Source organism: Oncorhynchus tshawytscha, linkage group LG05 (genome assembly GCF_018296145.1).
Source record: "Oncorhynchus tshawytscha isolate Ot180627B linkage group LG05, Otsh_v2.0, whole genome shotgun sequence".
In the NCBI taxonomy this organism is placed as follows: Eukaryota; Metazoa; Chordata; class Actinopteri; order Salmoniformes; family Salmonidae; genus Oncorhynchus; species Oncorhynchus tshawytscha.
In genome coordinates this window covers 20,224,593-20,248,209 of record NC_056433.1, presented here as the reverse complement: position 1 = coordinate 20,248,209, position 23,617 = coordinate 20,224,593, and the positions used below count along the sequence as shown (strand labels likewise).

Below are 23,617 nucleotides of genomic sequence, written 5' to 3'. Positions count from 1 at the left end.
AACTCTACATAAAGAGCGACCTAAGACAACAACATAGCATAGTAGAAACACAACATGACAACAACATGGTAGCAATACAACATGGCAGCAGCACAAAACAGGGAACAAACATTATTGGGCACAGACAAAAGCACAAAGGGCAAGAAGCTAGAGACAACAATACATCACTCAAAGCAGCCACAACTCTCAGTGAGAGTGTCCATAGTTCACTCTTCAGAATATATAACATTTTCAAATACAGATGTAGTGATGTTGATTAGTAACCTTCACTTAGCCCAATACGTGTATGGAGCCTAACCTTACTGTTACTGCTTATTAAAGTACCTTAGCTACCGTATGTTATTTTCATACGTAGACTGGCTCTGGTAGCCAAATACTCAAACTAAATGTGAATCGATTCTCAATTGCAATACGGTTCTAGAAATATAAAGCCCACAACTTTCATATCACGCCAAATTAATTTCACAAATGCAAAATGCACAATTACTGTACAGTTTTAAACAAAGATTTAAAGAAACCCTGGATTACTAATGCTATGTATTGGCTTTGAAGCCAACGGTAGGCCACATTGGCAATCCTCAGAAAACCAGTCCTCCATAGGAATGAATGGAATTCTACAGTATTTCATTTAAATGTTTCAAGGACAAAATGACATGCTTTCAAGTATTTTTGTTGTTGTAGTGAGGACAGTAACATTAGTACTTTCAAAAAAGTCTACCTTAATGAAAATGTTTTTCTATATATTTTTATATATTTTTTATATATATATATATATATATATATATATATATATATATACATACTGCTCAAAAAAAATTAAGGGAACACTAAAATAACACATCCTAGATCTGAATGAATGAAATATTCTTCTTAAATATTTTTTTCTTTACATAGTTGAATGTGCTGACAACATAATCACACAAAAATGATCAATGGAAATCAAATTTATCAACCCATGGAGGTCTGGATTTGGAGTCACTCAAAATTAAAGTGGAAAACCACACAACAGGCTGATCCAACTTTGATGTAATGTCCTTAAAACAAGTCAAAATGAGGCTCAGTAGTGTGTGTGGCCTCCACGTGCCTGTATGACCTCCCTACAATGCCTGGGCATGCTCCTGATGGGGTGGCGGATGGTCTCCTGAGGGATCTCCTCCCAGGCCTGGACTAAAGCATCCGCCAACTCCTGGACAGTCTGTGGTGCAACATGGCGTTGGTGGATGGAGCGAGACATGATGTCCCAGATGTGCTCAATTGGATTCAGGTCTGGGGAACTGGCGGGCTAGTCCATAGCATCAATGCCTTCCTCTTGCAGGAACTGCTGACACACTCCAGCCACATGAGGTCTAGCATTGTCTTGCATTAGGAGGAACCCAAGGCCAACCGCACCAGCATATGGTCTCACAAGGGGTCTGAGGATCTCATCTCTGTACCTAATGGCAGTCAGGCTACCTCTGGCGAGCACATGGAGAGCTGTGCGGCCCCCCAAAGAAATGCCACCCCACACCATGACTGACCCACTGCCAAATCGGTCATGCTGGAGGATGTTGCAGGCAGCAGAACGTTCTCCACGGCATCTCCAGACTCTGTCACGTCTGTCACGTGCTCAGTGTGAACCTGCTTTCATCTGTGAAGAGCACAGGGCTCCAGTGGCGAATTTGCCAATCTTGGTGTTCTCTGGCAAATGCCAAACGTCCTGCACGGTGTTGGGCTGTAAGCACAACCCCCACCTGTGGACGTCGGGCACTCATACCACCCTAATGGAGTCTGTTTCTGACCGTTTGAGCAGACACATGCATATTTGTGGCCTGCTGGAGGTCATTTTGCAGGGCTCTGGCAGTGCTCCTCCTGCTCCTCCTTGCCCAAAGGCAGAGGTAGTGGTTCTGCTGCTGGGTTGTTGCCCTCCTACGGCCTCCTCCACATCTCCTGATGTACTGGCCTGTCTCCTGGTAGCGCCTCCATGTTCTGGACACTACGCTGACAGACACAGCAAACCTTCTTGCCACAGCTCGCATTGATGTGCCATCCTGGATGAGCTGCACTACCTGAGCCACTTGTGTGGGTTGTATACTCCGTCTCATGCTACCACTAGAGTGAAAGCACCGCCAGCATTCAAAAGTTACCAAAACATCAGCCAGGAAGCATAGGAACTGAGAAGTGGTCTGTGGTCCCCACCTGCAGAACCACTCCTATATTGGGGGTGTCTTGCTAATTGCCTATAATTTCCACCTGTTGTCTCTTCCATTTGCACAACAGCATGTGAAATTTATTGTCAATCAGTGTTGCTTCCTAAGTGGACAGTTTGATTTCACAGAAGTGTGATTGACTTGGAGTTACATTTTGTTGTTTAAGTGTTCCCTTTATTTTTTTGAGCAATATAGCATATATATATATATATATATATATATAACAGTAGTTTTAACCGGTTTTTATCCATTTTGAACCGGAGAGTTTTTTTTCATTGACATGTTTTTTGGCAGCCTTCGTCCATTACATACATTACATGTTTTCAGGGGGCATGGAATAACAGGTGGTCCTTCTGTCTTCTGTAAACACATACTGTAACATGGTGATATGGCCTCGTGGGAACATTAACCCTATAAAGGTGTGTCAATTTAACGTTTAGTTTTTTGGAAATGATTTCTCTCTGATATGAAAGATTAGAACCTTAAGCGTCCAAATCCGTACTGCAAGAGATGCGTGTTAATGTTCAGACCGAGCAGCAGGGATCTGAACAAAAACCTTGTACAAAAGATGCCTTCATCCAATGACTGTGATGTGTAATTTAATGGAACTGATTCATGATCAAGCGTTAACCTTCACTGTGCTTTGCCACTGTTACTGAAACACAGTGTTTCTGTTAACTGATACAATAGCTAAATGACAATGGTGTGAGGTGATTACAATATTGTATAGACAAGGTATTTACAAGATAATAATTTTCCTTCAGCTAAATTCAGAGCACAAATTTCTCACTAAATTTTGAAAGTTGTCAATCACTTTTCTGTGCCTGAGCACTGTTACTTCCTGAAAACAAATAGCCAGCAGCAGGTGGTGATAGAGTATCAGTATATGCCCTGTTAACCTCAATTAGACTAGGCCACACCCATTCTTGTAACAGAAGACCTCAGGACATGGTAACGCACACATGCTGTGTAGATGGCCTAGTGTACAACCCCAACCCAGTCCTAGAACAAACGAGACACAAACTAGATAGAATAGAGTTTTTATAACTGTATGTCGCCTTTCTTCGTGTATTTAAATAACTGGCAGGAAAAGACTGATTAAATCAATACATAATATACACCCTCCTGTAATAAAGACAGAAGTCACACACGTTGAAGTGAAGATCTCTAAACAAGCCAGCAGTTTGTCATTATGCAACATTGAGCTTATACAGTATTGAAATATTACGTTAAAAAGGTTTAATTAATGTTACCTTTCCATACAATCTTTTAAAAGTACACCACGATACTTCTTCCTTGTTCACCATCCTCTCCCCAGGTAACACCTGTATTGTTTGCGGAACAAACAATGCCTTGAAAAGACTCATGTATGTTCTTCTCTCTACCGTTAACGCCTTTTTTTGTGTTTTGTGACTACACCACTGGATTTGGTTTCAGATTGTGGAGGAGATACCTGCTATCACAAAAAGGGAACAGGTGTAATAGCAGGACCAGTTTGGCGACTCGTTCTTTAACCGAACAGAAGCAGACAGACTCTCCAGGCTTTCACCTATCTCCCCATCTTATCTCTTGGTGCCTATGTGAATTTAAGTACACAATCTCTGAGGTGAGTGAGAATCTGAAACGCCTATATTTGCTCACAGTTCCTTCATCCAGGATATGTGTACCACAGGAACATAGGCTCTGGTTACAGAGCATGTTTTGTTGATTAATTTTCATAGTAAATAGAAAAATGAAAATTGGGGTGCAATGTTATACAACAGCTATCATTCATAGAACACCATTTTAAGATGTTTTACATGTAAATTGTAGCTGTGTGTGTGTCAAAAAATCAAAAAACCTCTTCTTACACTGAAATATTCTTGAAATGTACATAATCATCTCAAAGGTGTTTAATTAATTGTGGTATGTACTGAATGTCAGTCATTAAAGGCATGTACACGTGCAGTCATAAAACAGATTATAAAGTGGAGGATTACAATTCATGGCATTTGAGACATTCAATTGGCTCTACTGTCAGGCACCTGTACACCGCAAAGTCATCCTGCATCATGAAATCCATTTATGACATTACAGAGAGGCTATTGCATGAAAACGTTATGAAGAGAGCAGTTGCTGTCAACTTAATCATCAGTCAAACACACTTCCTTATAAAGTCATCTTTTTAACCAGGCTGGCTGTGTTCAAGACTCTGCCCCAAGATAGCATCAACAGGATTTACGTGCACACAGAGAGAGAGTCACTGCTCCAAGTACTTTGTCTCTCTCCCTCCTAATCCACTGTTTCCTTTAACACTAGCCCTCCTCATTGGTCAGCAGTAAGGAGACCTAGACGTACTGGAATTTGCTGCATCGAAGGCGAACCTGACCTAGCTCTTCTACCGTTGGTGATGTTATTAACCTAGAGCAACCTCTTTGCCGTCAAAGAGTAAGCAGCTAGGGTATCTTTTAATACACTTTTTTTTTTAAATGCATTTGATATCTACGGGCCAGTTGGTGGATTGTGATAATTCTTCTAACTAATCCCTTGGGGTAAATCTGTCACCATGTTTTGGGATTTGATTAGAAACAACAATCCTGGGGGGGTAACAGAGGACAGTTTGATTCCCTGGTAGTATCACAGCACATATGCTAATCAACTGGAACTAGGATATATGTCTGTAATTGATTATTTGTTGTTTAAACAGGAAAAACACTATTGAGGTACATTTCTCTCTTACTTCTCATTTTAAAGTCTACAGTATATGGGTGTGATCTTATGTTGCACAACCTCTGAAAGCATATGAAACTATGACATTAATTATAGGCCTAATTCTCCCTTTGCTTTTATTTTGCACATGGATCACTTGGAATGAATCGGTGGATGTGCCTCAATTGTTGATCATCTTCTACTGGTGAGTTGGATGTTACTTTTATGTGTGAAGAAAGACTTGTTTTACATTTGTGCTTTAATCCTATTTGATATTTCCCTTCCAAAACCTTCTGACAAAATGCATATTTAAAATGTGATTCCTCAGTCTATTTTATGTATAATCTGAAATTAAGATGTTGGTTTTGGTTTCATCATGGTTTGATGTTTAAGATGCAGGCCTTTTGACATATGACCCTATCACATGACAGTGTTGTGAGTGTCTCTTTAGACCTCAAGAGCACAGTCCTGTTATTTGGTACAACACAGTAACAATGTACTAGTAAGTAACTTAATGTACCTTGTGCAGTAAGTACTAGCATGTCAAGGTTATAAACAAAGACAAGGCCATTGATCCATTTCGCTACAAACATACAATAAGAGGCAATCAATGCATTAATAATGAACCCTCAACCTCCTAGACTTTAATGGTATCTATTGATCCTCAGTGCCCACAACCGAATATCTGCTCTGTAATGGATATTTGATGGCAAGTGAAAGTGCTAATGATTGTTTTGTGTGTGCTGCTGCACTACCCTGCAGCAAGGTGGTCCATTCTTTATTTGTTTTGCCAAGTAAAGCTGTTGATATACAATACCAGTCAAAAGTTTGGACACACCTACTCATTCAAGGGTTTTTCTTTATTTGTACTATTTTCTACATTGTAGAATAGTAGAAGACATCAAAACTATGAAATAACATATACGGAATCATGTAGTAACCAAAAGTGTTCAACAAATCAAAATATATTTCATATTTGAGATTGTTCAAATAGCCACGCTCTGCCTTAATGACAGCTTGGCACTCTTGGCATTCTCTCAACCAGATTCATGAGGAATGCTTTCCCAATAGTCTTGAAGGGGTTCCCACATATGCTGAGCACTTGTTTGCTGCTTTTCCTTCACTCTGCAGTCCAACTCATCCCAAACCATCTCAATTGCATTGATTGTGGAGGCCAGGTCATCTGAAGCAGCACTCCATCAGTCTCCTTGGTCAAATAGCCCTTACACAGCCTGGAAGTGTGTTTTGGATCATTGTCCTGTTGAAAAACAAATGATAGTCCCACTAATCGCAAACCAGATGGGATGGCGTATTGCTGAAGAATGCTGTGGTAGCCATGCTGGTTAAGTGTGCCTTGAATTCTAAATAAATCACAGACAGTGTCACCAGCAAAGCACCATCGCACCTCCTCTTCCATGCTTCACGGTGGGAACCAAACATGTGGAGATCATACATGTCCCTACTCTGCCTCTCACAAAGACACATCAGACCAAAGGACAGATTTCCACCTGTCTAATGTCCATTGCTCGTGTTTTTTGGCCCAAGCAAGTCTCTTATTATTATTGGTGTCCTTTAATAGAGGTTTCTTTGCAGCATTTGACCATGAGGGCCTGATTCACGCAATCTCCTCTAAACAGTTAATGTTGAGATGTGTCTGTTACTTGAACTCTGTGAAGCACTTATTTGGGCTGCAATCTGAGGTGCAGTTAATTGCCGATTTCTGAGACTGGTACCTAATGAACTTATCCTCTGCTTCAGAGGTAACTCTGGGCCTTCCTTTCCTGTGGCGGTCCTCATGAGAGCCAGTTTTATCATAGCGCTTGATGGTTTTTGCGACTGCAATTGAAGAAACTTTAAAAGTTCTCGAAATATTCCGGATTGACTGACCTTCATGTCTTAATGTAATAATGGACTGTGATTTCTCTTTGCTTATTTGAGCTGTTCTTGTCATAATATGGACTTGGTATTTTACTAAATAGGGCTATCTTTTGTATACCAACCCTACCTTGTCACAACACAAATGATTGGCTAAAACGCATTAACTTTTAACAAGGCACACCTGTTAATTGAAATGCATTCCAGGTGACTACCTCATGAAGCTGGTTAAGAGAACCAAGAGTGTGCAAAGCTGTCATCAAGGCAAAGGGTGGCTACTTTGAAGAATCTCAAATATAAAATAGATTTTGATTTGTTTAAACCCTTTTTTGGTTACTACATTATTCCATGTGTTTTTTCATAGTTTGGATGTCCACAATGTAGAAAATAGCAAAAATAAAGAAAAACCCTTGAATCAGTGGGTGCGTCCAGACTTTTGTCTGGTACTGTAAGTCATCTGATGCTGCTGTTGTTGAACTTGGAACACATTACTCTGTGATACTAAATTGGGCCTATTTAAAAAATATATGTTTAGTCTGTTCAGATAAATTATCCTGTTGTTTATGCTCCAAATTGATTTCCAAAAGAAACTTAAAGGCAGTATTTCAACCAATTATCATTGAATACTACTGTAAATGGAAAATTAATTTCAATTACAATATATTTTCAGTAGTGGGAGCCACTTCACCACCCCAACACAACATGCAAATAATTTTAGGCCACCAATAGAAAACGCCGACATTTACAGACTGGTGGAGGAACCAATCAAAATGCAGTCTCTGATACTTGTGAAATGCCCAAGCCAATTAAATTGGAGAGGCACATGTATTTTTTTTTTTACTGGGGGGAGTTAATGTATTTTCGACAGTTGGATTTTCTCAGACCGATTTTGGTCTGGGAATTTCAATTTTAGGGTTATCAGAGCACATTTTCACGAGACCACGTTGTAAAAGCTTTTCTTATTTCATCTGAACTGCATCAGGTAAGTTGATGTAACGTTATGGTGCTACCTAATTTGCACACAATTGGTAGAACGATAAAAGTGAGGTAAACAAATCAGTTATTTTAAAACGCTACTTACATGATTGTAGCCTGCTAGATAGTTAGCAATGCTATGTGGTAACGTTATCAAACATTTCAAAATTGTTTTCGCTTGTAACTAGTTAACTGGTAAACTAACAAGCCATGCAGTTAATAAACAAACGTTTTTTTTATTTTTAAGTATTGGAGCATCCCCAACTGTTCCTTGCAGAATAGGCCTTTTTTTATTGGTTGCTTGATAATGTTTAACGTTAACGAGTGTAAATGATGATACCAGTAGTTGCTCAGCGAAACTCCATATTGGCTGATCAACAAAGGTATTTTGACACTATAACGCGTGCCGAACTGGTGAATGGGAGTTTGAATCAGAGCTTTCTTTCTGGGCGTTAGAGTTCTCAGGCAGAGATAGCTAAACTAGCTGGCTAATTTTAAAATCAATGACTGTCAATTAGCTACTTGGTTCTCTCAAGTGCTACCAAACAATTTACAAAATACCGCTTGCTCGCTAAATTTGACTAGTGTATCATTCGTGCCGTAACTATGTAAACAAGGGGTCGCTAATCCACAATAATTTTGTAAAACCATCTGTGCATTGGTTGCGCCCGCCCCCATTACCTTGTTGGAAACTCCTGCAAGTTTCTCTAGCTGACGTTAATAATTGTCGATTTAACTATGTGTTTCAGGATATGCCCAGCTATATTTTGGTTTGCTAGGTTAAGTTTCAGTGGAGTAAATTATACCAACTATATAGCTCGCAGAGAATACTTAAAGCGAGAGTGCCAATGTTAGCAGCACAACTCACGAGCGGATACTGCACTTGTTACATCAAGAATTTATGAGATTGCATATAATTGTTGCTAGTTAGCCAACGTTAACTACAATCGGCTTAAAAGTTGGAGTTGTTAGACACAGCGTATTGAAATAAACAGGTTATCAATTCGTGACTTGGATTTCTTTAGTGACTCCCTCAAATCCTCATAGAATATTTCGAAAGTAGTCATGATTGCAGAAACGGCATGTACAGTCAGCGACCCACTGCCACAGTGTTTGTTTGATTTTTATTTGCAAGGCAGAAAGCTAGCGAAGTTAGCTGATTACAAACGCTTATGCTTTCTAAAAATGTCCATGTGTTACATTGTGTATAGCAATTGTTACATTGCTATCTCACTCGCACACATTAAACTTTGCGTGTTTGCAGGAGGAGAGTGTTTGTTAAATTGTGCTCTATAATGCCAGAAAGCATTGGGCCTAAACATCAGTTACAGTATACTCTTGAGATATTTATGATGAGATGCAATGTTAAGTCATGCTTCATGACTTGCAAGTAATTTGCAGGGGGAAGTATTGACAAGGTCATTTGTTTGAAAGGATAAAAGTGAACACAGTGCCTCATTGTGGCTTGTTGTGTCAGATGGCCTAATGAGACATGGTTAATTGTTTGGGGTTGCTTATCTCATAATTAGAAGGTGGGTAGCATGGCAGTACACTGGACAGTGAGTTATTGTGTGAAGCTGCTGATGCCTTGTCAGAGAGGGCCATAGGTTTGGTAGTTGGCATATTGAGTGTAGGTGGGTTCCCTGGTTAAATTGTTCAATAGTCAACTATTTGAGTTTATTGAGCTTTATTAGTAAATAAGTCTAGAATTCTCTTTTAATTAACCAGCAGGGATAGACTAGTCCACTTACTAGAAGAATGCCATGTTCCCGTGGCACAGAGTTGAAAACGGTCTTCATGGCACACTTAATTGTTAAACCTTTCAATGGGTAGTTATGGTACAACAAATTCTGTTTTTTGTTTGAGGCTTTTGGGCCACACCGGACACAATCTAGGAGAAATACAGACTTGCTTGAGGTAACTTGGGCTCCAGTTTGAATCCCAGAGCCGACAAGGGAAACATGTTATGTGCCCTTGAGCAAGGCACTTAACCCTAATTGCTCCAGGATCACTGTTGATGATGGTTGACCCTGGCTGTGACCCCACTCTCTGCAGGTGACTCAGGAAGAGTTAGGATATGCTAAAAGCACATTTCCAATTCACACATGAATACACACTTGTACATGTGTGAAATAGGACAACTATAAGCACCCACCAAATGATGTATTTGTCGTAGCGAATTGATGCTGATAACTGCCGTACTATTATCTATCCCCCTGGCCAATGCTCCTGCAGCTTCAAGATTTCTTTCTTTGACATACTGTACCAGTCAAAAGTTTGGACACACCTACTCATTCAAGGGTTTATTTTTTTTAATGATTTTCTACATTGTAGAATAATAGTGAAGACCTCAACTATGAAATAACACAAGGAATCATATAGTAACCAAAAGTGTTAAACAAATCAAAATATTTCAAAGTAACCACCCTTTGCCTTGACAGTTTTGCATTTTCTCAACCAGCTACATGAGGAATGCTTTTCCAACAGTCTTGAAGAAGTTCACACACATGTAGAGCACTTGTTGGCTGCTTGTCCTTTACTCTGCGGTCCAAACCATCTCAATTGAGTTGAGCTTGGGTGATTGTGGAGGCCAGGTCATTTGATGCAGCACTCGTCAGTCTCCTTGGTCAAATAGCCCTTACACAGCCTGGAGGTGTGTTTTAGATTATTGTCCTGTTGAAAAACAAATCATAGTCCCACTAAGCGCAAACCAGATGGGATGGCGTATTGCTGTGGTAGCCATGCTGGTTAAGTGTGCCTTGAATTCTAAATAAATCACAGACCGTGTCACCAGCAAAGCACCATCACACCACCACCTCAATGCTTCACAGAGGAACCACACATGCAGAGATCATCCGTTCACCTACTCTGCGTCTCACAAAGACTCATCGGTTGGAACCACAAATGGCACATTTGGACTCATCAGATCAAAGGACAGATTTCCACTGGTCTAATGTCCATTGCTCGTTTTTCTTGGCCCAAGCAAGTTTCTTCTTCTTAATGGTGTCTTTTAGAAGGGGTTTCTTTGCAGCAATTCGACCATGAAGGCCTGACTCATGCAATCTCCTCTGAACAGTTGATATGTGTGTTACTTGAACTCTGTAGCAGTTGTTTGGGCTGAAATTTCTGAGGCTGGTAACACTAATTTATCAATCAATCACATTTATTTATAAAGCTCTATTTACATCAGCTGATGTCACAAAGTGCTATATGGAAACCTAGCCTAAAACCCCAAATGGCAAACAATGCAGATGTAGAAGCCCAAAACCTCCTAGAAAGGCAGGATCCTAGGCAGGAACCTAGGAAGAAACCTGAAGGAACCAGGCTCTGAGGGGTGGCCAGTCCTCTTCTGGCTGTGCCAGGTTGAGATGTTCAAATGTTCATAGATGACCAGCAGGGTTCGATAATAATAATCAGTGGTTGTAGAGGGTGCAACAGGTCAGCGCCTCCAGAGTAAATGTCAGTTGGCTTTTCATAGCCGAGCGTTCAGAGTTCGAGACGGCAGGTGCGGTAGATCGTTGAAAACAGCAGATCTGGGACAAGGTAGCACGTCCAGTGAACAGGTCAGGGTTTTATAGCCGCAGACAGAACAGTTGCAACTGGAGCAGCAGCACGCCCAGGTGGACTGGGGAAAGCAAGGCTTCATCAGGCCATGTAGTCCTGAGGCATGGTCCTAGGGCTGAGAGAGACTATACCACACTCCAGACAGGGCCAACCAGGCAGGATATAAACCCACCCATTTTGCCAAAGAACAGCCCCCACACCACTAGAGGAATATCTTACTACCCTGAGACATGGCCGAGTATAGCCCATGACGATCTCCCCCACGGCACGAACCCGAGGGGGGGCACCAAGCTTGACAGGAAGATCACGGCAGAGACTCAACCCACTCAAGTAATGCACCACTCCTAGGGGGATGGCATGGAAGAGCGCCAGTGACGCAGCCCCGTATTAGGGTTAGAGGCAGAGAATCCCAGTGAAGAGAGGGAAACTAGCCAGGCAAAGACTGCAAGGGTGGTTCTAACCTCCAGTGCCTTTCTGTTCACCGTCACACCCCTGGGCTAGACTATACTCAATCATAAGACCAACTGAACAGAGGAGTCTTACAGGTTGAGACCGAGTCTGCGTCTCTCACACGGATAGGCAGACCATTCCATAAAAATGGAGCTCAATTGGAGAAATTCTAGGGACAATAAGGAGGCCTGCATCTTGTGATCGTAGCGTACGTGTAGGTATGTACGGCAGGACCAAATCGGAAAGATGGGTAGGAGCAAGCCAATGTAATGCTTTGTAGGTTCAGTAAAACCTTGAAATCAGCCCTAGCCGTAACTTCCTGCGGATCATTGGGACGCTAGTGTCCCATTTCAACAACTTTCATGAAATCACAAGTGCAATACATCAAAATAAAGCTTAACTTGTTGTTAATCCAGCCGCCGTGTCAGATTTCAAAAAGGCTTTACTGCGAAAGCAAACAATGCGATGATCTGAGGACAGCGCCCAGCACACACATGCATAACAAATCATTTTCAACCAGGGAGTTGCGACACGAAAGTCAGAAATAGCGATGTATTATATGCCTTACCATTGAAGATCTTCTTCTGTTTGCACTCCAAAAGGTCCCCGTTACATCACAAATGGTCCTTTTGTACGATAAACTAATTTATATCCATTAACTCAGTTTAGCTGGCACGCTTCAGTCAATAATCCACTCGGTTTCCATCCTCTAAAATGTATACAAAATAAACCCCAAACTTCACCAATAAACTTATCCAAACAAGTAAATCAATGGTTATAATCAATCATTAGGTACCCTAATACGCAAATAAACATTTAAGATGTAGAATCTTTGTCTTTACCGGAGAAAAATACCAAAGAATGCGCTCTCATTCATGCACTTGGAAACACTACAGCCAAAATGGGAGCCACCCAGAAAAACTACAATTTCAATCTCATTTTTCCAAAAACCAACCTGAAACTCTTTCTAAAGGCTTGACATCTAGTGGAATGTCTAGGAACTGCAATCGGGCATGATTTTGCCCTATTATAAAAGTGCCAGCCATTGAAATCAGTGGTAGGATGACTTTTTTTGGGGGGGGATTTGTCCTCTGGGTTTTGCCGGCCAAGCACAGGAAGCAGCTCTTTCAGTAGTTTAGTTGGAATAGGGTCCAGTATGCAGCTTGAAGGATTAGAGGCCATTACTATTTTCATGAATATGTCAAGAGATATAGGATTAAACAACTTGCGTGTCTCCCTTTATCCTAGGAACTGGCAGTGTTGTGCAGACTCAGGACAAATGAGCTTTAAAGAAATATGCAGATTTAAAGAGGAGTCTGTAATTTGCTTTCTAATGATCATGATCTTTTCATCAAAGAAGTTCATTAATTTATCACTGCTGAAGTGAAAGCCATCCTTTCTTGGGGAATGCTTTTTAGTTAGCTTTGTGACAGTATCAAACATACATTTTGGATTGTTCTTATTCTCCTCAATTAGGTTGTAAAAATAGGATGATCGAGCAGCAGTGAGGGCTCTTCGATACTTCACAGTACTGTCTTTCCAAGCTAGTAGGAAAAGACTTCCAGTTTGGTGTAGCCCCATTTCTTTTCCAATTTTCTGCAAGCTTGCTTCAGGGCTCGGGTATTTTCTGTATACCAGGGAGCTAGTTTCTTATGACAAATGTTTTTTGTTTTTAGGGGTGCGACTGCATCTAGGGTATCACACAAGGTTAAATTAAGTTCCTCAGTTAGATGGTTAACCTATATTTATTATAAAAAAAATGTATGTACTCCGATGTCCTTGGATAGATTGGGGGAGTCTGGAAGGGCATCGAATCTTTTGGTTGTCCCAAAATTTGTAGCACAGCTTTTTGATGATCCTGGGTTGGGATCTGGGCAGACTTGGTTGCAAACATAAAATGTTGGTACGATTAGTCCAGGATTGAGGAAACATTAAGATCCACAATATTTATTCCACAGGACACAACTAGGTCCAGAGTATGACTGTGGCAGTGAGGTAGGTCCAGAGACATGTAGGACAAAACCCACTGAGTTGATGATGGCTCCAAAAAATTTTTGCAGTGGGTCTGGACTTTTCCTTGTGAATATTGAAGTCACCAAAAAGTAAAATATTTACATGACTACAAGGTCCGATGGGAACTCAGTGAGCGACGCTGTATATGCCCCAGGAGGCCTGTAAACAGTAGCTATAAGAAGTGGTTGAGTAGGCTGCATAGATTTCATGATGACAACGCAGGCTTTTATTTATTTTAATTGAAACACACTGTCTCAATGGGGATAGCTGAGCTGACTACACTGTGCTTGTGGCAGACTTCACTAAGCTGGCATTCTCATTGTGGAGCTAAATCAAATTGATTTCTAAAGCCCTTCTTACATCAGCTGATGTCACAAAGTGCTGTACAGATATCCAGCCTAAAACCCCAAACAGCAAGCAATGCAGGTGTAGAAGCACGGTGGCTAGGAAAAACTCCATAGGAAGGCCAGCACCTAGGAAGAAACCTAGAGGAACCAGGTAGAGGGGTGGCCAGTCCTCTTCTGGCTGTGCTGGGTGGTGATTATAACAGAACATGGCCAAGATGTTCATGGATGACCAGCAGGGTCAAATAATAATAGAGGAGTTAGAGCCCTGTCTATGTTCTTATATGAGATGAGAACACCCCTCCAGCTAGGATGGAGTCCATCACTCCTCAGCAGTCTAGGCTTGGTCCTGTTTGTGGGTGAGTCCCAGAAAGAAGGCCACTTATCTACAAATTCTGTCTTTTGGGAGGGTCAGAACCGTTTTCAACCAGCAATTGAGTTGTGAGACTCTGCTGTAGAGCTCATCACTCCCCCTAACTGAGAGGGGGCCAGAGACAATTACTTGGGCTGTAGACCATCTTTCTAGTTATCCTTTGCATCAGAGGTAACTCTGGGTTTTCCTTTCCTGTTGCGGTCCTCATGAGAGCCAGTTTCATCATAGCGGTTGATGGTTTTTGCGACTGCACTTCTTGAAGTGTTCCGGATTAACTGACCTTCATGTCTTAAAGTAATGGACTGTCATTTCTTTGCTTATTTGTGCTGTTTTTGCCTTAATATGGACTTGGCCTTTTACTGAATAGGGCTGTCTTCGGTATACCACCCCTACCTTGTCACAACAGAACTGATTGGCTCAAATGCATTAAGAAGGGAATAAATTCCATAAATTAACTTTTAACAAGGCACACCTTTTTAATTGAAATGCATTCCAGGTGACAACCTCATGAAGCTGGTTGAGAGAATGCCAGGTGTGTGCAAAGCTGTCATCAAGGCAAAGGGTGGCTACTTTGATTCAATCAGGGTTTTTTTACGACATGATTTGATAGTTTTGTCTTCATCTCGATTCTACAATGTAGAAAATTTTAAAAATACAGGAAGATCCTTGAATGAGTTGGTGTCAACTTTTGACTTCTACTGTATGTCTTTGAGTATATAGACATTTTAACTGGAATCATGCTCTATAGGATTTAGCCTGTGACTGTGGGTTAACACTTAGCTCATGGTCCATTAGCTTTAAGAGGTTGAAACGTCTCTGTAGTGTATGGGAGGGTGAGCGAGAAGCTACAGCATAGGGTGTTTGTTAGACTACTTCAGGCGAAGAGCATGAGTTTCTTTCAAGTTGCATCAAGATTGTATAAGGTGGTAACTGTCCCCTTTCCTCTGTTCAGTACCTCAGAAGGACTGTAAATGTGCTCCCTCTTCTGTGTACTTTACCATCAAGGACATTGTGTAGTCATGTGTGCAGTCCTCTCCACTGATCCTGCCCCCCCACTTGTTAGTGGTGTTTGGACTTATCTGTGTTGTAGGCTAAATGTAGCATTCAGTATGACCCCTGTGTACTCAAAGACCCCTGTTGAACAGGGTTTCAACTTTACTTTCTGAGTAATCTCACTAACCATTCAAATGCTCCATATTGGCACCATTGCCAGCTGTCAGATCAAACACTGATATGCCAATTCTAAATTGTTGCAAAAGAGAAAGAAATACCAGAGCTCTGAATTGTCAAACTCATACTGTCACTATAGGTAAGTACCTCAGATTCTGATTGGACAAAAGGGAGGTGGGGATTTACTCCAACATTGGGTCTTGTGGTGAGCTTCCTGTTGGAACAGACCACTCTACGTGTCACTCAGTCTCCTAATTCTGCTGCGGACTGTGAGAGATTGCTTAACCATTCGGAAGGATTATGGGAACATCCCGCTTTTAGAGTACTGTGTTCCCGACATCCTGCCTTGGCCACTGTTTTTCCACAGGGATTGTCAGTGGTTTAGGCTCTTATGGAATCACTCAACAAATAAACATTACAAACTCTGTGCAACACCAACTCTGTTGATTCTCAGTTTCATATTAAGCATTTTTCAAACATGACCTTTCCAATCCAAGACAAGGCTTTTGATTCCGTCACCTCCAAAGCTCCATACAATTCTCTCAACTATACTTGTTTGCAACAAGTTGGGTTCATAGATGGAGCTAAACAAAATTCAACCTTGACCAGAAATTACTTGCGTTCTTAGTAAGCCACCATGTTGCAGCTTATCTCAGAAGCTGCACTACCAGCCCTTTGAATGGCACAATAAATGCAATTTTCTGCTCATTACTGACGAAAGGGGGAGTTTGCCATCTCCTAGCAAGTGTCCTGCTTTGAAACAGCACAGGGGGAAAAATAAATGTTCCCCTTAATTGGATGCCTGTGGCTTGGCACCCTCCCAAACATAGTTAAAAAGAGATTATCTGCAGGAGTCCAATTTTGCAGCAAGGGCTTTCCATGTCAGTAAGGCAGAGGTAATTTGAATCAAATTATACTTGTCTTGGAATCTAGGCACATTTGTCTTAGAAAAAATAAAGTTGCATTCTTTACAAATTTACAGCACCCCTGGGACATTGAGTTACAATTGTGTTGCATTTTTAGTTGTGGATTTACACTAGTCTTTTGCCCTATGGTAAGGGATTTTGCTGCAAGATTTATTTATGTGTGTCTTTAGATGTAGGTTTCAATGTTGGGAAACATTGGTTTAGTGATACAGCTTTTGAATTTGCACAAGTAGTGAAGGCTGGGGCACAGGTGTTCTTCAATCCCACCTTGTTATATGCTCCTCTGAAGCCCTCTGTCCACAAGTATGTGGACACTCCTTCAAATGAGTGGATTTGACTAGTTCAGCCACACCTGTTGCAAATGAGAGTATAAAATCGAGCACACAGCCATGCAATCTTCATAGACAATCATTGGCAGTAGGATGTCAAGTTTCCAACAAGTCAGTTTGTAAAATTTCTGCCCCTCTAGAGTTCACTGGTCAACACAGAAAAGAGTCGGCCAGAGAATTGAACCCTGTGGCACCCCCATAGACTGCCAGAGGTCCGGACAACAGCCCCTCCGATTTGACACACTGAACTCTATCAGAGAAGTACCTTTCCAATCTTTGTGAATCTCAGACGATACGAAAGAGGTTGAACAGGTTAGTAATAGGGGTTGCAACAATTTTGGTGGCTAATTTTTAGAAAGAGGGTCCAGATTTTGTAGGGGTCCAGATTTAGCCTCTCTTTCAGAACATCAGCTATCTGGATTTGGGTGGGGGAGGCTTGGGCGAGTTGCTGTGGGGGGTACAGGGCTGTTGACCGGAGTAGGGGTAGCCAGGTGGAAACCATGGCCAGCTGTAGAAAAATACTTATTGAAATTCTCAATTATAGTGGATTTATTGGTGGTGAGTGTTTCCTAGCCTCAGTGCAGTGGGCAGCTGGGAGGTGCTCTTATTCTCCATGGACTTTACAGTGTCCCAGAACTTTTTTGCGTTTGTGCTACAGGATGAACATTTCTGTTTTGAAAAAGCTAGCCTCAGCCTGTGTATAGTGGCTCCAAACTTCTCTGAAAAGTTGCATATCGTGGGGGCTATTTGATGCTAATGCAGTACGCCACAGGATGTTTTTGTGCTGGTAAAGGGCTGTCAGGTCTGGAGTGAACCAAGGGCTATATCTGTTCCTGGTTCTATTTATTTTTATGGGGCATGCTTATTTATGGTGATGAAGGCACTTTTAAAGAATAACCAGGCATCCTCTACTGACGGAATGAGGTCAATATCCTTCCAGGATACCTGGGCCAGGTCTATTTGAAATGCCTGCTCGCCAAAGTGTTTTAGGGAGCGCTTGACAGTGATGAGGGGTGGTCGTTTGACCGCAGACACATTACAGATGCATGCAATGAGGCAGTGATTGCTGAGATCTTGGTTGAAAACAGCATAGGTGTATTTGGAGGGCAAGTTGGTTAGGATGATATCTATGAGGGTGCTCATGTTTACAGATTTGGGGTTGTACCTGGTAGGTTCATTGCTGATTTGTGTGAGATTGAAGGCATCAAGCTTAGATTCTAGGATGGCTGGGGTGTTAATAACCTCTTGAAGCTAGGGGGGCACTATTTTTATGTTTGGAAAAATAATTTTCCCAAAGTAAACGGCCTATTTCTCAGGACCAGATGCTAGAATATGCATATAATTGACAGATTAGGATAGAAAACACAAGTTTCCAAAACTGTCAAAATATTGTCTGTGAGAATAACGGAACTGATATTGCAGGTGAAATCATGAGAAAAATCAAACCAGGAAGTGGCTTCTATTTTGAAAACTCCATGTTCCATAGCCTCCCATTGCTCAATTTAAAGGGATATCAACCAGATTCCTTTTCCTATCGCTTCCTCAAGTTGTCAACAGTCTTCAGACATAGTTTCGGGCTTTTATTTAGAAAAATGAGCCAGAACAATAACATCGTGTCAAGTGGTCACATGAGTTTTGCTCGTGCAACAGACTTTGGATAGGTATTGCTTTTCTCTCTCCTACTGTGAAAGACATTTGCGGTTGATATATTATCGATTATATATTTTAAAAATCTGAGCATTGATTATAAAAAAACGTTTGACATGTTTCTGTAGACATTACGGATATTATTTGGAATTTGTCTGCGTTGTCGTAACCGCTCTTTCCTGTGGATTTCTGAACATAATGCGCCAAACAAACGGAGGTATTTTGGATATAAAAAATCTTTATGGAACAAAAGGAACATTTGTTGTGTAACTGGGAGTCTCGTGAGTGAAAACATCCGAAGATCATCAAAGGTAAACGATTAATTTGATTGCTTTTCTTATTTGCGTGACCAAGCTACCTGATGCTAAGTGTACTTAATGCTTTGTCATGCGATCGATAAACTTACACAAACACTTGGATTGCTTTCGCTGTAAAGCATAATTTCAAAATCTGAGACAGGTGGATTGACAAAAGGCTGAGCTGTGTATTGCAATATTGCACTTGTGATTTCATGAATATGAATATTTTTAGTAATATTATTTGACTGAGGCGCTATGCTATTTAGCGGTTGCTGATGACAATTATCCCGCTTAAGGGATGGGTAGCGTCAAGAAGTTGCATGTCCCAGTTTAGGTCACCTAGCAGTATGTGAAGATGGGGGGGGATCAATTCACATATGGTGTCCAGGGCACAGCTGGGGGCAGAGGGTGGTCTATAGCAAGTGGCAACAGTGAGAGACTTGTTTCTGGAAAGGTGGATTTTTAGAAGTAGAATCTCAAATTATTTGGGCACAGACCTGGATAGTAAGCCTGCAGAATTCTGTCTATCTCTGCAGTTGATTGCAACTCCGCACCCTTTGGCAGTTCTATTTTGTCGGAAAATGTTAGGGATGGAAATTTCAGGTTTTTTTGGGTTCTTCCTAAGCCAGTATTTAGACACGGCTAGGACATCCGGGTTGGCAGAGTGTGCTAAAGCAGTGAATATAAAACACTTGGGGAGGAGGCTTCTAATGTTAACATGCATGAAACCAAGGCTTTTAAGGTTATAGAAGTCAACAAATGAGAGCACCTGGGGAATAGGAGTGGAGCTAGGCACTGCAGGGCCTGGATTAACCTCTACATCACCAGAGTAGGATAAGGGTACGGCTTAATGCTATAAGAACTGGTTGTCTAGTGCGTTTGGAACCGAGTAAAAGGAGCAGGTTTCTGGGCGCGATAGAATAGATTCAATGCATAATGTACAGATAAAGGTATGGTAGGTTGTGGATACATTTGAAGGTAAACCTAGGCATTAAGTGATGATTAGAGATATTGTCTCTAGAAACATTTAAACCAGCTGATGTCACCGCATGTGTGGGAGGTGGAACTAAAGTGTTGGCTAGACATATTGAGCAGGGCTGGAGGCTCTACAGTGAAATAAGACAATCACAAACCAGAACAGCAATGGACAAGGCATATTGATATTAGGGAGAGGCATGCGTAGCCGAGTGATCATAGGGGTCCAGTGAGTAGTTAGGCTGGCTGGAGATACTGCGATTCAGACAGTTAGCAAGCTAGCAGAAGGGCCTTAGGGACGTCGCGACGGAGGAATTGTGTTACAGCCTCCTCGTGTGGTTACGTCGATAGACCAGTCATGATGAATTAATAGGGTTCCATGTAGCTAAGGGGTCCAGTCCAATTGACAAAATAGGTATAGTGGCCTAAGAAATTGGCCAATGGATCTCTTCAGCTAACAACTGTTATTGTGACGTGGAAACATTTAGGTGCAACAAAGGCTCAGCAGTGAAGTGGTAGGCTACACAAGCTCACAGAATGGGACCACTGAGTGATGCAGCCCATAGCGTGTGAAAAGTGCCTGTCCTCGGTAGGGCTGACCCCATTTAATCATCTGGTCAATTGTTTGGTCGATAGGCTGTTGGTCGACCGAGATTTCTTTAGTCAAGCAGTATCTCTAAATCGCCGTTCAAGATGCCTATCTGAGTGGACTGATCCGTTGTGGAGGCCGTGGGGATGGCGCAGTCCATCAGTCTAAGACGTGCTACTGAAATTGTATATGGTTATATTACATAAGAACAATGGTGCAACACTAATAAAAATAATATTTTCGAATAAATAACAAATGTTGTTTCTCTCGTTGGAAAGCGGTTGCTGTCCACGGTAGAGGTCGACCGATTATGATTTTTCAATGCTGATACTGATTATTGGAGTACCAAAAAAGCAGATACCGATTAACCGGCCCTATTTATTTTTAAATAATATATATATATATTTTTAAAATTTTATTTATTTGTAATAATGACAATTACATCTACAATGAAAACTTATTTGAACTTAATATAATACATCAATAAAATCAATTTAGCCTCAAATAAACAATGAAACATGTTCAATTTGGTTTAAATAATGCAAAAACAAAGTGATGGAGAAGAAAGTAAAAGTGCAATATGTGCCATGTAAGAAAGCTAACGTTTAAGTTCCTTGCTCAGAACATGAGAACATATGAAAGCTGGTTGTTCCTTTTAACATGAGTCTTCAATATTACCAGGTAAGAAGTTTTAGGTTGTAGCTATTATAGGACTATTTCTCTCTATACGATTTGTATTTTATATACCTTTGACGGATGTTCTTATAGGCACTTTAGTATTGCCAGTGTAACACTATAGCTTCCGTCCCTCTCCTCGCCCCAACCTGGGCTCGAACCAGGAACACATCGACAAGACACCCTCGAAGCAACGTTACCCATGCAGAGCAAGGGGAACAACCACTCCAAGTCTCCGAGCGAGTGATGTTTGAAACTCTATTAGCGCTCACCCCGCTAACTAGCTAGCCATTTCACATCGGTTACACCAGCCTAATCTCCGGAGTTGATAGGCTTGAAGTCATAAACAGCGCAATGCTTGAAGCACAGGGAAGAGCTGCAGGCAAAATGCACGAAAGTGCTGTTTGAATGAATGCTTACGAGCCTGCTGCTGCCTACCACTGCTCAGTCAGACTGCTCTATCAAATATCAAATCATATACTTAATTATAACAATAACACACAAATATGAGCCTTTGGTCATTAATATGGTCAAATCCGGAAACTATCATTTCGAAAACAAAACGTTTATTATTTCAGTGAAATACGGAACCGTTCCGTATTTTATTTAACGGTTAGCATCCCTAAGTCTAAATATTCCTGTTACATTGTACAACCTTCAATGTTATGTCATAATTACGTAAAATTCTGGCAAATTAGTTCGCAGTGAGCCAGGCTGCCCAAACGGTTGCATATACCCTGACTCTGCGTGCAATGAACACGAGAAGTGACACAATTTCACCTGGTTAATATTGCCTGCTAACCTGGATTTCTTTTAGCTAAATATGCAGGTTTAAAAATATATACTTCTGTGTATTGATCTAACCTCTCTGGGATATGGGACGCATCCCACCTGGCCAAAAGCCAGAGAGAATGCAGAGCGCCAAATTCCTATAAAAATCTAACTTTCATGAAATCACACATGTAAGATACCAAATTTAAAGCTACACGTGTTGTGAATCCAGCCAACATGTCAGATTTCAAAAAGGCTTTTTGGCAAAAGCAAACAATGCTATTATCTGAGGATAGCACCTCCGTAAACAAAAGAGAAAACATCTCAACCCTGCAGGCGCAACGCAAAACGCAGAAATAAAAATCATGCCTTACCTTTGACGAGCTTCTTCTGTTGGCACTCCAATATGTCCCATAAACATCACAAATTGTCCTTTTGTTCAATAAATGCCGTTTATATATCCAAAATGTCCATTTATTTTGCGTGTTTGATCCAGAAAAACACCGGTTCCAACTTGCGCAACGTGACTACAAAATATAGTAAAGTTACCTGTTAACTTTACCAAAACATTTCAAACTACTTTTGTAATACAACTTTATTTAAAAAAAAAAAAAGTATATAATCGCTAAAATTGAAGACTGGATGATCTGTGTTCAAAACAGGAAGAAAACAAACTGACACTACCTTTCTTGTCACGCGCCTCTATCTAACAGTACACTTCAAGTGACCCTCGTTCAAGATGGCCGTACTTCATTACACCATGGAATAACCTCAACCAATTTCTAAAGACTGGTGACATCCAGTGGAAGCGGTAGAAACTGCAAGAAGGTCCCTTTAGAAATCTGGATTCCCAATGAAAACTCATTGAAAAAAGTGACCTAAAAAAAAAAATCTGAATGGTTTGTCCTCGGGGTTTCGCCTGCTAAATAAGTTCTGTTTTACTCAGACATGATTGAAATCGTTTTAGAAACTTCAGAGTGTTTTCTATCCAATCTACTAATAATATGCATATCTTCTCTTCTGGGGATGAGTAGCAGGCAGTTGAATTTGGGCATGCATTTCATCCGGACTTGAAAATACTGCACCCTGTCACCAAGAAGTTAAAGGCATTGGTGTTTATGGTTAGGTACAGTCGTGCAACGATTGTGCTTTTTTCGCAATGCGTTGCATTGATTATATGCAACGCAGGACACTATAGAAAATATCTAGTAATATCGTCAACCATGTAGTTAGTTAACTAGTGATTATGATTGATTTATTTATTTTTATAAGATAAGTTTAATGCTAGCTAGCAACTTACCTTGGCTTCCTACTGCATTCGTGTAACAGGCATGCTCCTCGTGGAGTGCAATGAGAGGCTGGTGGTTAGAGCGTTGGACTAGTCAACTGTAAGGTTGCAAGATTGAATCCCCGAACTGACAAGGTAAAAATCTGTCGTCCTGCCCCTGAACAAGGCAGTTAACCCACCATTCCTAGGCCGTCATTGAAAATAAGAATGTGTTCTTAACTGACTTGCCTAGTTAAATAAAGGTGTAAAGAAAATCTAAATCGGTGTCCAAAAATACCGATTTCGAATTGTTATGAGAACTTGAAATTGGCCCTGATTTAATCGGTCGACCTCTAATCTATACAGTACCTGTTTGACAACACACACAATATTCAGTCTATTCTTGATCTTCAGCATTCTCCACAACTAGTCACATTTATTCCACACATCTGACTTCCCCTTTACCTGAGCAACCTATAAACTCAATAGTTTAATATTTAT

General features: G+C 41.0%; 1 protein-coding gene and 1 pseudogene across 12 annotated transcripts in view; one reads left to right on the top strand and one right to left on the bottom strand.

Annotated features, from left to right (window-relative positions):
• Positions 1-3,564, bottom strand: part of LOC112250122 — a 38,806-nt pseudogene extending 35,242 nt beyond the window's left edge.
• A 1,085-nt stretch (positions 3,565-4,649) lies between these two features.
• LOC112250123 (protein 4.1-like) overlaps positions 4,650-23,617 on the top strand; it is a 92,924-nt gene continuing 73,956 nt past the window's right edge. For 9 of the 12 annotated variants that reach the window (XM_042321649.1, XM_042321648.1, XM_042321647.1 and 6 more), the window contains exon 1: positions 7,582-7,731. The gene's annotated coding sequence lies outside the window, so the exon portion shown is untranslated. Of the gene's footprint in view, positions 5,080-7,581; positions 7,732-17,033; positions 17,206-23,617 lie in introns of those variants that run through there. The other 3 variants (XM_042321643.1, XM_042321640.1, XM_042321642.1) reach the window with 3 other exon arrangements.